This window comes from Aulostomus chinensis, chromosome 4 (assembly GCF_037954235.1).
Source record: "Aulostomus chinensis isolate RoL2024-O1b breed Wild chromosome 4, RoL_Achi_v1.0, whole genome shotgun sequence".
In the NCBI taxonomy this organism is placed as follows: Eukaryota; Metazoa; Chordata; class Actinopteri; order Syngnathiformes; family Aulostomidae; genus Aulostomus; species Aulostomus chinensis.
Genome location: NC_141323.1, coordinates 18,256,429 through 18,274,212, shown reverse-complemented (window position 1 = coordinate 18,274,212; position 17,784 = coordinate 18,256,429). Strand labels below are relative to the sequence as shown.

The following is a 17,784-nucleotide window of genomic DNA, read 5'->3' as shown; positions in this document are numbered from 1 at the left end:
ACTACAGCAAGAAGCGAGTGACAGAGGCTCCTGAGGGGGTTCGAGTATACCCTGCTTTAGCGTCACTTACACGTGACATGCAATATTTAATAACCACCCGATTCCTCACGGGAAACTAGGAGATCTTAGCAGCTGACCCTGATGTCTAGACTGTACTCAGCCGATGATTTTAAACACTTGCTAATGTAGCTAATGTTAACATCAGAGTGAGTCTCATTACACGTGGGGCTGTACATGGATGCACAGAGGAGGGGAGAATCTGACTGACAGGGAGTGAAGTGGATGGTTTATTATGAGAAAACTTTGACACTGATCTGAGATATTCCAGTATATCTGTAGATGGCTAAATCTCAGATGGCTAAATAATGACTCCTACAGTATGAAAGAATCAAATTCACATGCATATATCCACAGTATGTCGTCTTACAGATTTTTCCTTTTTCTTTTGATTGTTGGAAAGTTCACAGTAAATGTCAGCAGTATCAATGACATTTCTTCATTCACCAGTTTCAACATTGTGGTGTCGCACCAATCACAAAGGAGACAAAGGATGCGTTTTCTTGCTGTGTTCGTGAGAACCAGTGTGTTTGCTTAAATATATATATATATATATAAGCCAGCTCTTCAGCTCGTTTTTGTTTGATGTTTGTATGTCATATTTTCATTTGTTTGCTGTCTATCTGTGTGTGTGTGTGCATTCATATGCGTGTGTTTTCTCATGATGAGATCCTTCATCCCTAGATAAGATGTGGTCTGGAGGACAGCAGGGCATCCCGGCCTGGGGAGTTACAGGCATCAGCAGGGATCTGACGCTCTGTTGGTGTGTGTTTGCTCAAGAAAAGAAAAAAGAAAAAAAAGGAAAGCTCCAACACATATATCTATACACACACAGACACACACGCTCACACAGTCTGAGGGCACTGCTGTAATTGGATGTCTGATAACTGTCAGCTAGTGTGTGGAAGAAAGAGAGAAAGAAAGAGAGAGAGAGAATGCCACAAAAAATTGTGAAAATTCTTCTCTCAGGGAAAGAGAGCGAGAATGTTAGCAACCGCAGAGTGAAAGCAGATAGATTGACACAATGAAGTCTCATATGCACTCACACACACACACACACACACACACACACTCACACTCACACTCACACTCACACTCACACTCACACTCACACACACACGCAGAGGGAGGGAAGAATAGTAATAGTACCAGACAGAGAAGTGGACATGTTCTCTCTTTGTGATCTCTGAGCTCAACGATGACTTTGTGTTTTTTATCTGTGGTCTGGCATCCAATCATCCCTTGCTTATCTCCTCCTCCTTCACCCACCTCTTTTCTCATCACCTCCTTTCCACCATCGTCTCCCTTTCCTCATATACCCATCCTTATCATCTCCATTTTATCCCCCCATTTCTCTCCTCCCATCTGTCCCGCCTCACGCTGCCATCGGCCTCCCACCGTCCAGCCCAAAGCCAGTGGGATTCATCTGATTGATTGGAAGTATTGGTGATGCGTAACAAGTGGCAGAAGGTCGGGCGACTCAATGGAGACATTAATTGACTTTTCTCCTGCTTAATGACTCACATAGACCTCCACCAACTAGCCTCCAGAGTCACGTCAACTCTCCTGCAGTTTTTGTTGTAATCAGTTAAACCTGCACAGGTTTTGCTTGGACATGTTAGATGTTCCTCTGGTTCATAATATCATAACTTTCATTTTTTTAGTATGTTTTTAGTACATTTTTAGTATGTTACATGTCCTGGCAGATACACCATCAGGGAAACGGAAGATAAAAAAGTATTTGAAGCACAAAGAAATCGCCTTGTTTTCCACGTCAGAAGAAACATTGAGCACATTTCCTGATGTTCACTTTCGGGGTATCAGTTGATATTGGCTTTAAAAATGTATTTTTGTCGACGCTGCAAGTGTCCACCAATATGACTAACCCATAAAACTGTTTACTTGATGACTGTAAATACCTGAAGTTACGTTTTCTGTGTGAGAGAAATCTGTGCAGTGTGATGATCTCTGCAATACTGTGGGAAAACAGTGGATATACTGCTCTTGGTTATCGGCCAAAAAAGTTGCAGTATATCAGCATATTGGATATTGGCAAAAAAAAACTGTTCATCGCCTGTATAATTTATTGCCACTGGATGGGCAGAGCATCAAAAAGATAAACCAAAACAATTTTTTTTGAAGTATTTACATGTATTCATAAATGAAAATTTGCTAATATGTGATTTAAAAAAAAAACAATAAGAAATTTCCCAGTCTCAACATTTAACATTTGTGTATCTCTGTCCCTTTTCCATACAAGCCTTCAAAATAAGATGTTTTTTTTCTTCATTTGTTAAAATGGTACCATTTGCATTTTTAAAACTATATTGTAGAACTCCTCACTTTTCTTCCATCGTGTCCGTTCCATCTGTAGTTCTGTTTTCAAGTGTGGAGCCAATGGGGGGGGGGGGGGGGGTAAAACATTGCAGAAAAGGAGAGGAAATTTGAATATTTGAAAAGCTGATTCACAATGAGGGTGATGAATTCGGGGCGGCACGGTGGTAGAGTGGTTAGCGCTGTTGCCTCACAGCAGGAAAACGGCTCGGGCACGGGATCTTCCTGTGTGGAGTCTCCATGTTCTCCCTGTTCCTGTGTGGGTTCTCTCTGGTACTCCAGCTTCCTCCCACAGTCCAAAGACATCAAGAGAGGACGAGGCTGATTGATACTCTAAATTGACTGTAGGTGTGACTGTGAGTGTGAATGGTTGTTTGTCTCTATGTGTTGGTCCTGCGATGGACTGGTGACCCGTCCAGGGTGAACCCCGCCTCTCGCCCGGTGGGGGATGAATTTGGCAACACAATCCATATTTTCGTCATAAGATGGCAATATTGGCAATGTTACACTTGGCTGTAACAAAGAAGAGGTTGTCTACATCCATCCACCAGTAAAACGATGGAGAGAGATATTGAGGGATAACCTTCAGTTGGAAAAGTCATTAAAGTTCTCTCTCGCCAGCTACGGTAGAGATGAAAACAAAGCAGATATCGTGAGAACAGCAGGCTGGGTGCCTTCTGAGGCCACTCCTAGCCTACTGTAAATTTGCTGCGTTGATAACAAAAAACTATCACTGTTGCACTTTGTTCCAAAATGGCAGACAAGCAGTTTTGATTTATGGAGTGTTAAAGAGCTAATTTGAATGTCAATCGCAGCATTCAAAGAAATACTCAAGTACACTCCCATAACGGCTTGAGAATGGAGTTTTGCAACACATGCTTGATTTTTGCTAGCACGTGAGTGGGGAGCTCACATGAAGCAACAGGGAGGGAATTAGACATTGTTCATTTGCATCAACAACCCACACTGTCAATTCCATAGCTGCCTCAGCAAAGTTTCCTTTTAAAAAACTGTCTTTCACACACACACACACACACACACACATGCACACGCGCGTGCGCCATCTCACCTGAGGCCCCAAGAAGCGCTGACTTAAGCTAGACTGGCTGACTCCTGTGGTGAAGACAGACCTGCCACCCCAGCCACCACACACACACACACACACACACACATACACACACACACACACACACACACACACACACACACACACACACACACACACACTTTATTGGATGGCATGTGAAGTGAGATGTTAAAAGGCCAAGATCCTCTTTCTCCTTCCATGGCTTTGTCTCTCTTTTACTCACTCTTGGTGTCCCTTGTGTTTCTTCTCTTACCCTTCTTTCACTACCGCCAAATGATATATATCTGACTCCTGTCTCCTTCTCTATTACACACACACACACACACACACACACAGATATTTGTGCAGACATCCTTGGACATTCCTTTGACATCCATCAGTGTGGACATGCTAACCTAAGCCCTAATCTTACTCCTAACCCTAAGCACTTGTTACCTAACCCAAATTTAACCTCACCTCAATTCACATCTGAACTCATAAATTGCACTGTTCAGCATCAGAACCATTTTTTGGTCCCCATGAGGACTAGGGGTCCTGATAAGGTTGGTGTTTACAGCAGCAATGGTCTCCAATAGGTAACAAAAACCAGCTACACATACACACATCCAGAACCAGACATCCAGGAAAATTGAAAGATGTCTGTAAGAGATCTCCCTGTGCAAAGCGGATACATTTAGATCTCTGTACACTAGAATGCAGCACAGCCTGTCCCCTCAATAGAAAATGAAGATGGCAAAGCAAAAGTCACAGGCCGCCTGATTAATTCACTCAATCTGCTGTGCTGGTCCCCTGCTACTTTACCTCCGAGAGGTAAATTATATTGACATTCAAATTTTGTTCTATTTTCAGCCGTCTCGGTGACAACGCAGTATTCTCATTTTCGTCAGTTGGAAAAGAGAGAGAGAGAGAGAGACACACACACGCACTAAACTGTGTATTCAGTACTAATATTAGACAGAGAAACAAAGGAGAATTATGTTTAAAATTCTGCAACATAATAGCACAACTAGATGCAGACTGCAGGATAAATCACATATTAGGTTATTAAATTCTGCTGCCTTGGACTGTGAATTAGCTTTATAGATACTTACCAAATATCACTGTATTGAATCTGAGCTCTACTTGAAATATTTTTATGTGCGCTATAGATCATTGCAAATATCCAATATCCACTCGCTGATGTTAACTGCAGGCTCAGTTCTGTTCTCTGGTAACACACTCAATTGTATGGGTCATAATTCTACCTCAATGTTGTTTTTTTTTACATTCCAGTCAAATAAACATTTACCAAAAGTTAGTTCAGTTTCTGTAAAATGAAATTGGCTCAAACTTCAAATGGTGCATATACAGTTACTAAGGAACAAGTCAGGGAGGGATCAAGGTCTGTTCAGCAGATGAGTTACAACAGAACGGGCAATGACATCAAGTAACGATTCCTTCATAAATATCAGTAAATTGATCATACTACCACTACAGAAGTTACTCTTGTTGTGTACCCCAACTAAAGTGACACATGACTCTGGGTATTTACAAAGTAGCCCTCAATATGAGATGATTACATCTCCATCCATCACTTTTTTTTTTACACCTGTTAAAGGTCGGGGGGGGGGGGCTGGAGCCTATCCCACCAGCCTTCGGGCGAGAGGCGGGGTTCACCCTGGACGGGTCACCAGTCCATCACAGGGCCAACACATACAGACAGACAACCATTCACACTCACAGTCACACCTACGGTCAATTTAGAGTATCAATCAGCCTCGTCCCCTCTTGATGCCTTTGGACTGTGGGAGGAAGCTGGAGTACCAGAGAGAACCCACACAGGAACAGGGAGAACATGCAGACTCCACACAGAAAGACCCCGTGCCCGAGCCATTTTCCCTGCTGTGAGGCGACAGTGCTAACCACTCTACCACCGTGCCGCTATGGTTACATCTTAAATCTTAATCTCAAATTCACCCTTAAGTAAATCCCTGATTACAGACATGGGAGAGCTTCACCTTCGTTAATCATAAGCACAAGTACCATACCCAGAAACTGAACTTCTATGGCATCACTAAGCCAACATAAATTGTTAAAAATGACATTCACGTATTGTTGTTAGGGGGTTTAAAGCCCTGAATCTACATATAATTACCTTTCCCTCCAGCCACATAACCTGCCAACACCTATTTACACTTTTTTTTTTTTTTTTTTGTCTGCAATGAGAATAGATTTAAAAGGTTCAGTCCAGGGTCATTTGAGATCATTGGAGATCAACAATATCCAAGGAGGAAGGAAAGCTTGTCACCAACACCTGTCTTTTTTGTATGACCTTTTTGGTCATTTGAGCCACTAATCCAACCGGTCTGTGTTCATGCAGCAGTGCACGCTCACATCATTCAGTTGATGCCGTGTTTGAAAAACAGACTCTACACAACCAAAGATGCAATATCCTGGTGCTATTTTAACAATACCAATCACTTCTCCCTGTTACGATGACAGTCTATGTTCATGATGTTAAATGTGACGCATCTGGACAATGGACACGCGTCTTCTCACCCCCCCCCCCCCCTTATTAATGGGATCACCGGGGTCTGAAAAACCTGCACCTCAACTAACTTCTTAATATCTAGAAAACTGTGAGTATTTAGCTACTGCATGAAATCAAAACCTTTACAGTTATCTGTATCATGTCTAAGTCAAGTTTAAAACCGTGAGACTAAGTCAAGTCTTGTATTATAGGCTTATTTGTCGTTTTGTTTCTTCGTAAGTACCTGCAATTTGTGCATCTCCCTCTCAAGTGTTAGCGAAACAGCTTTTACCAATTTGTGCATTTATCTCTAAGTGCTTCAGTATTTTCTGTCCTAATATCAATTTATAAACAATTTCTCACTTCCAACTTTTACGGACTCACCAAAGCTTTTTCACCTCAGGTTTAGTTAAGGTTTAAGCATAATCTTTTGGGGGTTCGGGTTAGAAGTGTCTTAAATTTCCAAGCCCATTTTAGGCTCTAAGGCCCGAGTCCTTTAAGGCATATTTTAATGGGAGGATGTAAATTTCCATGGACAGCGGTTCCGTGGGTGTCGTCAATGATTCATTAGCAAGCCTGAGGAGAAGTTTCAACTCAAAGCGAAGAGATGCAATATTTACTGCACCACTTAATCCACACCCAACCAACACCAAGTGAATATAAACACTGGGGTGCACACCAGTATGTAGGAAGAAAAGACCCATTTTCATTGAGGAACATAGACACTAAATGTGAGAAACCATACTCTCACACATGGACTTCAAAGAGCCACATTGCAGTGCCTCAAGCTGTGAACAAAGCTTAAGGAAGCAGAGGGCAACTTTTAATTTTAAAGCAGCGTTAATGAGGTTAGAAGAGAAAAGGGAGTCAAAATAAAAATGATTGTGTGAAAAGTCTCCCATAGTAACCGCACACAAGCAGGTTATTTGTTTGAGATTGAACGCAGTGGGAAGTTTTAGCAAAGAAATGCTTGGAAGCTGGAAAATAAATTAATGTCTCCCTGTAAGAATTCGTCAGTATCACAGAAACTCACATTTGGCCTGAGCATATTGAATGTCGTGTTAATAGTAACTAACTGGCGAGGCCCATATGTGTGTGCGTGTGTGCGTGTGTGTGTGTGTGTGTGTGTGTGTGTGTGTGTGCTGTGGGAATACTTGGAAGGAGGCGGTGAGTGTGACGCAGCTTTATCTTAATGGAAGAATCATTAAAGGCAGGGGAGTTTGATTTTATTACCTTTCATTTTGTTATGCACTTACATCTGCATTTCTAACACAGAAATGTGTATGCAGGTACACACGTGTGCATACATACACATACACACACACACACACACACACACACACACACACACACACTAATGCCAGTGTAGCAAGGCTTTCAAGTTACTCTCATTACTCATCCTGCAGAGCTGGAGAACATGTTAATTAATGCCTGTGTGTGTGTCCAAGCTGCAACGGCAATATGAATATATGAGTGAAATAGTGTGTCTGCGTTGTAGGCGCAGGATATGATGAGTTTTGTGGAGGTTATAGTTTTATCTCTCTTGAAAACTGTTGTTCAAAAGCTGAAGCCAAACATAAGCAAGGAAAGAAAAGTGTCTGAGTCGAGGACAAAGACAAAGGTGAATAAACAAAGCTGAAAAGAACAAGAGATTTAAGGAGACGCTGTTGACAAAGATTGAACAATAGGTGACCATGGACATGACTTGGTTGGTATAAACGGATAAATTTAACCACTAAGAACAGAAAAAGTCCTGTAAAAGCCAGTTGAGTATAGAGATATATTCTGAGTTAGACGGTTAGCCTAGACTGTTGGCCTAGCCTGTTACATCGTCCCAAGCTGTACCCAACATTTTCAGCGTCGATTGATTGAATAGAATAGGGGAAAAAAAGACACAAATGACAATGAGGAATGCTAATGCTTGCAGTTTCCGTTAGCGGGGACAGCTAGTTCAAATAGGTTTGAGCTTCTCCTAAAACTGTTTCTTTTATATTATTACTAATTATACTAATTATATCATTTCTCATGTTCAACTTAAGATATCTCAGTGGGTGTCTAATTTCAGAATAATTTGCTGGAATGAGACTGTTTTATTTATGATGGCGCAGATTTCAGCTAGCCTTTGCTAGGTGTCTGTAACCAGTTAGGATGTGGCTAATGGCCCGCGGCCAAGAATAACCTTTTGTCAGTGAACTATGTTGAGATTTCTGCTGGCTCAGGTGTATGTTGGGGTTAAATGAGACATGCTGTCAGAAATGTGTGTGTGTGTGGGGGGGGGGGGGGGGGGCAGCTAAAATTAAGTTCTTTACATTTCTTACAGCTGCTTGTCAGCAGCCATGACTGCTCAGTGCTCACAGTCCATCGCCACAGCAGTTGGCAAATTATAGACTTTATCTTGCTAATCAAAGACTGAAGGTACACCGACATTCTGACCTAAAAGATGCTTAAAATGTACATAAACTTCATAGTACAAGAGTGTGTCAATTGTATTTCTCTAGACTTGAAGAATCTCAGTTATCCTGAGACTTTTCATGCCAAGGAACCAACAAGTTTCAGAGGGCAGCTCGAGTAGTGTGTGAGCTCATATAGTTGTCATGCATGGGAACACTGGTGAAAGGGGTTCTGATCTCGAACACTCTGATGAATGAAATACCCTCTTAAATTTGACTCTATTCTCAGAAAGACTGTAAGGAGCAGAAGAAGCATTCAGCAAGTAGCTTGTGCTTTCTTTTTTCTTTAAATGGCAATTGTCTGATTCATTCTTTGCTGAGAACCTTTGGAAAAATCAGGCCCATTTTATCCAAAGCACACTGAGATAAAACTGTTAGCTTTGGCTTTTAAATTACCCCGTGAAGCATCCTTGTATTGTTTACAAGTGCTCTAAAATGCTACCACAAATCTCTTGACCAGGTCCTCCAAAAGGTCTCAGAGAATCACAATCTGATTGCTCTTCACCAGCTTCCCATCAGAATCCAATTTAAAATTCTTATGATCACCGAAAAGAGCTCACCATGGTCAGCGTATGCTTGCATTATAGTTATCCTGCAGCCCCATGTCACCAGCAGGGCTGCAACATTCTCTGTTGAGGGTTTTCTGGAAGTTCCTTGAGGCATAAAGCTACAGGGCAGTACTTGCATATAAATGAAGGTCCCTCACCAAATGAGTGCTCACAATGCTCATTAAGCTCATTACCGCCAGGTAAATCTCTCTGCATTCTCATTGTGTAGTGTTGATGAAATTTCCACACTGTCAGCACGATGCATGATCTGCACATAGAGCACCACAGATTTACGCAAGCTGAGATGGCAAACTTCCTGTTAGCTCTCTGCTAATGTGGATGGACAATTTAATTGTGCGGCTATTCAGACTGTTGAAATGTTATCAGATGAAATCACTATGATGAAAAGGAACAAATTGTGACCGAACTCAGTCCTCTCAAAGTGCACCAAAAGGTAGACCAACAAAAACGGGATGTAGTTCAAAGTTCATTTGACTTAGTTCTCTTAAGGCACGTTTCCACTGGCTCACTTCGGCCCGGGTCAGGTCAGGATGGTACGGCTCAGTACGGGTGTGTTTCCGCTAGCACTGGGTACCACGTCAGCGTGGTGGAGTCACCGGCTTAGAGTTCACGGCATAATTTGTGTGTGACACAACAACAACAATGGACGACATGGAGACAGCGTTATGCCTTTTGCTCGGTCAGTGTTTTTGCTTAAACTAAAAGTGAGGGACGACAGACAGGCAAGGCTTCAAGCGGCGAAACAGAACACCCAAGAAAAGAATAAAAGACTTTACCAAGTGATCGACCAGTATTCTGCCGAGGCCAAGATGATACGAAGTAGACGACGTAAGTGGGTAAATTACTCAGTCAGCGCCCCGCTATGTGTTTACGTCACATTTTAGTCCCTGCTCAGCTCACTTGGAACCCCAGTGAAGCAGGGACCAAAATGGTAACAGTTAGTAGGCCTCCCGTGCTGGGGCCAGTGGAAACGGGGCAAAACCAACCAGTTCCCACACAGTGAGCCAGTAGTGGAAATGCGCCCTTAGATGGGGGCTCAGTTCTCTTTCTCTTCACACTATTTGAAAGCGAGACCTTCACTGCATAGGGTTGTTGTGACCAACAGTTGTTAGTCATAAATCTTACAGCCAGAAAATGCAGACACGATAGACTGGTCATTGTCACTTATATAAATATTGTTCTTATAAATAACTTCTATTAATAAAGTACTTTTTTGTATTTAATACTCATTGGCTGCTCTCTGTAAGAAGTTGTTTTGTTATTATCTGGTAAGCTACCCCAGACTATCACACCACAGTTCATCTCTGAATGCTTTATTTCAAGAGTCATATTGAACTCTACTCATATCACATCAATTATTGCAGATGATGATTTAATAGTTTTGAACCAAGACTTTAAGGTTGAGTAGCCTGTTAAAGTGTTTTGCCAAAAACCACAAATCCCAACTGTGGTTTTGTTGTGCCAACAGCGGCAGATCCAATTTGGTTTTGAAGGACACCCAACAATGAAGGATTTGCATGGGGTACCAGCAAACTTTCTTTGGGATATTGCAGATCTACCTTGTCCATTGATTCCAGACTAACTGTATACCTTCAATGGATATCTGCTTTTCTGCTCCTTGTACTCATTATATATATATATATATATATATGTATATATATATATATATATATATATGTGTGTGTATATATATAAAACCACTTTGTTTTCAGTTTTCTCTTCGTTTGGTGTCATTTAACTTCCACATTTATTCTGTATTTTGGATTATTTCCCCTTCCTTAATCTACTTTGGAAAGTCTCTGTAAAAGAAAACTTTCAGAAACTATCCTAGGAAGAGGAGTATTTCTGTGCATTTTTCTTTTTATTCATGTCTCAGTTGGTTTATTGAGTAAATGGCACATTGCAGGAGGGAGGCAAATTGTTAATTAAACATTGAGGTAGCGATTCAAACCCTGAAACAATGAATATAATCTCAGAATACAGAATGGAGTTAATTACTGATTGAAAAGGCTTTCATTTAGAACATACTGAATTTATCATCATAACCTTTTTCGACTGAGTATCTTTTTTATTTAGAGACCGGATGCAAATTTCCACTCACTGCACACAAAAATGCATAATGTACAGTATTTGCACTGATACTTTCGTGCAAAATGCATACGCCTCAACCAAAAAAAAACCCCCACATACATTTAGCTCAAAAAATGTGCTTCTCACCTAAAATAGACCCAGGGATGTGAGCAAACTAGATGAGCGCACATTCACAAATAGACACAAGGAATTAGGATTCAGTCACATTCTTTCCTACATTGAAGCCTCAATAATCAGGTTATTAGAGATAAACTGAAAGCTTGGTGTGCTACTCAGCACTTGCAGAGCCCATAATTCAATCATCCAGTTGTAGATAAATGTGCTACAATTGCTGAATGATGTAATAAACTGGCTATTACTGTGATCCAATACAGATGAGACCATTCAGTTGTTTTTTGTTTTTTTTTTTTGTCTTTCTGAATAGCAGAAAGAGAATATCTGAGTGGCTTTCACATTAGTACGCTTGGCCTGTGATGTGATGCCTCTAAACAATTAATTATCCAGTTTTACACAATAAGTTAAATTATGTGCCCCCACATTGTGTGTGTGTGTGTGTGTGTTTTTTTTTAATGGGTTCGAGGAGAGGTGAGACCGTACTGATCATAACAAGTGGTGCAAATAATTCAACAGCTTTTCATACAATTTAAATCTTCTTTAGAGGAAGAATATTGACATGTTGACCAAAGCTTAAGTGTTTACTGTTCTGTCATTTTGATGCAGACGATGATGTCATCGGCTACTGTTATTGGCAGAGGTGGCAGCTGAATAGTTCAGCAAAGCTTAACAAAGCCGTGACACTTTGTACTGTTGAAAGTTTTTAAACTGGATCACTGCTGCTTGTAATTCATAGGAACTTTTTTTTTTTTTTTCAACCAAACTTTTTTTTTTCGGGGAAGTGAAATTTAGCAAAGAAAAAAAAATCAATGAAGTCGTTTAGGTATTCCTGTTCATCAATTTATTATAATTTTGATTTTTAGGAGGATTTTCAGTGCCTCTTTTTTTTTTGGGGGGGGGGGGGGGGGTTGTCCAGCAGCAGGAGGTTTCCACAAAACCGTAAGGTCAATTTTCAAGAACTGTTGTATCAGAACTTACCATAGTCAGATCTTTTCCATCACAAGTTTGTTGAGAGTCACTGAAGACTTGAATGAATTTAAATCATAGCAGCACCATGACCTAGTTTTTACAGGATGGAAGCCTGATGTAACAAATATTTGATTCACAAATTGATTAGCAACACGATAAGTGTTCTCTATTGCACCGCCTTCAGAATAGTGATACGTGCACCACAGTGCACCGATTAATCTGCTTCTTCATGCATATTTTATTTGTAATCCCAGGGGTGCCAACTCATTACTGTTCGCAGCTTTAATTAGCGCCCTAAAATTAAAGTGCCCCAAAACATTCACCATGGCGGAGGTATGTGCTCCCTCGTATCCCTGACTTTTTTTCAAACTATTTTGAATCCTGCAATATGTTACAAATACTGTCAATTAAAATTTTAATTCAAAAGGCAATAGTCACACTTTCTCCGAATGTTAGATTCCTGTAGAACCTGTCTTTTTTTCTTTTCTTTTTTTTAACGATTGGTTTAAAACAAAGACAATATTTCTCCTGAGCTAACCTCACAGCTTTCCTTTCAACATAAAGTAACAGTGGAGGTGCACACTAATAATTCACCTTTAACAAGCTGTTTTTTGGCACTGTCAGAAATGATAAATGTTTTTTTAAGAATAAAAGGAATTTGGCTGCAACTCTGACAATCATGTGTGTCTTCAAATTGGGCACAAACACATAATTTGATATGGTCTTTATCTGGGACGTCTCCTCTCCATTAGGACAGTTACTGTTGATGGGAGTGAAACAGTAAATCAAACCATTTTGATCAATGGTTTTTCTTCAAAATAGCCACCCTTCGCTTTGATGAGCTTCATGAGGGCATCACCTGGAACGGTTTTCCAACAGTCTTGAAGGAGTTCCCAGAGATGCTGAGCTCTTTTTGGCCCTTTAGCCTTCACTCTGCGGTCCACTTCATTCCAAACCATCTCGATAGGGTTTAGGTCAGGTGACTGTGGAAGCCAGGTCATCTGGCGCAGCACTCCATCACTCTCCTTTTTGGTCAAATAGCCCTTACACAGCCTGGAGGTGTGTTTGGGGTCATTGTCCTTCTAGAGGAATTTTGTGTGATGAAGGAATTTGTCAGACACGAGAAACAAACTGGAGACTCAGAGAAGGCTTACAGTTGACGCTTTAATGGATGTCCATAACAGATGTACAAGGTCTGCTGTGAGATGAGGTCAAGTCAGCTCCCCAAGAACATCTGATTGCCACCCCTCATAAACAGTCACACGAGTAATGTCAGACACTACCTGTAACACCTAATTGGAACATTTGGCACAATGTGACTTTCACGCAGTCTAAACAAAGCCATGCATCAGGATAACGCTGGCGTCGTAAGCGTCAGCTTTGCTATCAGTAAGTATTCTAACAATGAATGTAAGGTCAAGGCCAGGGGTTAGATCAGCTCTTATCTTTACAGTGTAATGGTGAGGATAAGACCAAGAAAGTTAAAACAAAGATGAAATTCCTTATCAGTCCTGTCGAAACATAAATGATGGTCCAACTCAACACAAACCGGATGGGATGGCATGACGTTGCATGATGCTATGGCGGCCTTGCTAGTTAAGTGTGTCGCCAATTTTGAATAAATGCCCAACAGCGCCACCAGAAAAGCGCCTCCACACCATCACACCTGCTCCTCCATGCTTCACGGTATATTATCTATCTATCTATCTATCTATCTATCTATCTATCTATCTATCTATCTATCTATCTATCTATCTATCATCTATCATCTATCATCTATCTATCTATCTATCTATCATCTATCATCTATCTATCTATCTATCTATCTATCTATCCTAATTACATTGCTCTTTAATGTCTGACGTTTTTCAGCTCTTGCGCTTCAAAACCTTCTTGCAGTTTAAAAAAGACCCTTTTACAATATCAAACCAATTAGCTGAGGGGAAACTCATGTAATGAGAACAAAATAACATTTTACATCAAAAATGAAGATGAAAGGTTGCTGTCACCAACCTTACACACAGCTATGTTTCAGAAATTATGCTACCATATGTTTGTTTTATACATTTTTCTCCATGTTTGTTGGTTTTTAAAATGCACAGACATTTGTTGATAATGGACACACACTGCAAGAATATAGCAGAAATGTAAGACTTTTTTTTTTTTACTGTTTCAATATGAGGCCTTGCTCTAGCCACTGACACTAAATTTTCTGATTCTGGGTCTGGAAGGTTCTTGTCAAGGGGGTTTTGGTCTGGTTTGAATTCCAGTTAGCTGATCAGTGTCCTTGAATTTGTTGATGCTGGTAACTCAGTGCTTAAGAGTCAAAACAACAAACAATTGCGTCGTGCAGCAGTGAAGTTAAGAGGAAAAAAAAAATTGATGTTGATTCTGATGCTGTTTAAAGACCTAACAGAATAAATGCTCTAAAAACATGACATTGGGCCTTGCGGGCATTTCGTCTTTAGTGCTCTCTTTTTACTTTCCGATACAGATCAAAGACGGCTCAGATTTTAATATTCTCCTGGTTTTAGGGCATTGGTAGCGCTGTCGCCTCACAGCCAAAAGGTCCTGTGTTTGATTCCTGCAGTGGACGCTGTGGGCCCTGTGTGGCGTGTCCTCTCCTCCATGTCACCGGTGCCCACACCTTGGGTGGGGTCAGCAAAAGGGCCTTTCTGTGTGGAGTTTCCCATGTTCTCCCCATGTCCCCTGGGGTTTCCTACACAGGAACACTCACAAAAACATGCAACAACCGTGGTCACTGTAGCACCTCCTCTGGTCAATCAGGGAACCTGATGGGAGGGGAAAGGAGTCGGTGGGAATAATGTGATCCTCCCACACGCTACTTATGAAAGTCCCTCCTGCCTCATGACAAGTAGTGGTCTGCAACGGGCCATGTATGGGAGGACGCATGAGTCCAGTTCTGGAGATAGGTAGTGCCTGTAAGGCACAGGTAATGCCCAGGATTTGTAGCAGGTTGGGACTCAGTGTTTTAAAAATGGGTTTCAAAATTTTAAAAAAAAATTCTCCTAGTTTATTCTTTCTAAAGGAGAAAATACAAGTTACATAAAAACCACAGTTGTTTTCTGGTTTCGTTTCTCCACCATAGAGCAGGAGTTTTGAAAGAAATTAGAGGAAATTGCTTAACAAACTCAGAAAAAGCTAACAGGGAGGTACGCTAACATTAGCAGTATCTATCAGAGGGGAGTGCTAGCAAGATTAAGAATATATCATCTCTCCTTTGAGAAAACAAGCTCCTACTATATTTACTAGATGTTGGAAGATTTATTGAACTAACAAAAGGCTACTGCAGGTCACTGGAGATAAAAGATGTTCTGTAGATATTCCAAGTCTGTATTGTAGCTGATACACGAACAAGAGACTCAAGGTTGTCGCCTTTTCTGTCAAGGAGCCACCAAAACAAAAAGTGACTCAACCGGCATTTTTTTTCTAAAAGTCATAATAATATCACTCTTAATATCTATCATGTTTTCGCAGCATGAGTAATTCAAATCATAATTTCAAAAAAATGCTTTGACGCAAACAAACCAATTAGCTCGGTGACATCTCATTCTGCAATTTGATTCCGCTCGTTCAGAGCAGAATTGTAAGACGGCTCCACATCTGATGGTGTTCACTGCTGTGTTTCATTGAATTCAAGACCTTTTATGAATCTATTATGACTTGCTTGACTCCAAAATCCCAGACACAATGACGTTTGCAGAATTACAGGCCAAAACACTCAGAAAATAATTTCTAACAAGGCTATCTTGTATTTTGGGACCTTTTGCGTTGGGGTTGTGGGTTAAAATTATTATAATAAACACAGTGAGAGAAGAACCTTCATTTTCCTTTTTCATTATGATTTTCTACTTGTGTGTGTGATACAAGAGTATAAGGCAAGATGGTGATTCTACTCAAGAGAATATTCAGACACTCTCAAGTATTTGTTTTGTAGTTTTTGGTGAGTGTGTGTGTGTGTGTGTGTGTGTATGTGGGGTAGATGAGCGTGTCTGTGCACTTTAGTGATTATCCTTGAGAGGTTTTTAATTTGAGGCTAATGAGTATTTGTTTTAGCAGTCGTGGACGCGGGTGCATGTGTGCCTGCACGGGTATGTACGCGTGTGTGGGTGCGCTTATGAGGCGTGATATAGTGAAACTGACAGACTGTACAGATGTTCAATAAATGGGCTGGAACAGGGAGGGAGGAGAGGGGACATCACTCACTTTTTCCTCACAAACACACGCAAAAGCACTCCGACAAGAATGAACACACACGCTCACAGATGAGATGTGAAAACATTGATGCATGCAGGTGCTTATTGTGCACTGGTTAAGGATATAGCAGATGTAATATGCTAGAATGACAAACCCCCCCCCCCCCCCCCCCGCTCCTATTCACAGAGAGCAGCTTTATTGTGAAATCTGTATTCATGTGAGTGTGTATGTCTGTCTCTCTGTGTGTGCTTGTGTGTGTGTGATTAATTTGTGTGTGTTTCTCCTGATTTCTTCAACAAAAGACGTGCAGAAACTGTTACATATATATTGTCACTCTCAACAGCAAGAAAGAATGGAGTGTGAAGAGGCCACGGGGGATGTTTCCTGTACTAACACTGTGTGCACTGATGTGATTTGGAGGCATAATATTTTCCCGTTACACCAGACGTCTTGTTTTTTTGTTTTTGTTTTGTTTGCTCTGCTTCTATCAACACCTGCTTCATAAACCATCATTTCCTTCCAGAATATTCTGAACTCTTTCTTTATTTCCTTCCTGTTCAGTGCTGCTGTTGTTTTTTTTTTGTTTGTCCAAACAACTGCCATCTTTCGTGTATGTATATGTATATGTGTACATGTATCAAAATTTTCGCAACATATTCAGGGAAAAAAAAGATGCTTGAGGCCATTTGCAATTAGAAAATTTCTACTAAAGTGTCGATCGACCCAATCATTTGTAAAACGTTGGCTTATTGGATCTCCAATACCTTTGTACCTAATTTGTAAAAAAAAGGCCACAAAGAATATTGCTTGGGTTATATCACAGCGTGATTTCTTGTAGTGTTCGAGCGGGTTTACAGCTCGCGGCTGTGCGTTATGCTAGCCACGCCCACCTGTGAGTAGTTTAGCACCAGGTGTGATGAACGCAGTTAGCGCAGAGAGTTACGTTTGGTTGTGCGTTCTTGAAAAAGGTAAGAGGTGACTTTGCGGCCACAGTCTGTCAGGAGTGTTTGTGTTGCTGTACATTTGGCATCGTTGTTTGAAGTGTCAGCGCCCCGACTCTGACCGAAGAAGCTCGGTTAGCGCCGGGTGAAGACCGGCTAATTAATTAGCATGACTCGCGGGAGCAGCTCCGTCTCCGCCCCTCTCTCGCAAATTCCCAACGGCTGTCTAGCCACTATCACGGAAGTCAACGGCCGTTAAATGCGCCCCGTTATGGTTTCTTAGTTGAATGTAACCTTACTATAGGGGAGTCAATATGTAGCCGCAAGCCAGCGGCAACTTAGCTTCGCCAGTGGCACGGATACGCGCGAGTCCTTTCAGAGGAGAAGCGCGGTGCCAGCAGGTTACTGCCGGTGTTTATTATCGTATTTCCGGTTTGTTCATTTT

The 17,784-nt window shown here is 41.2% G+C and overlaps 1 protein-coding gene across 5 annotated transcripts in view; it reads left to right on the top strand.

Moving 5' to 3' along the window:
• Window positions 1-17,784, top strand: part of grm8a (glutamate receptor, metabotropic 8a) — a 308,183-nt gene that overhangs the window by 196,853 nt on the left and 93,546 nt on the right. The gene's annotated exons all lie outside the window — the stretch shown is intronic.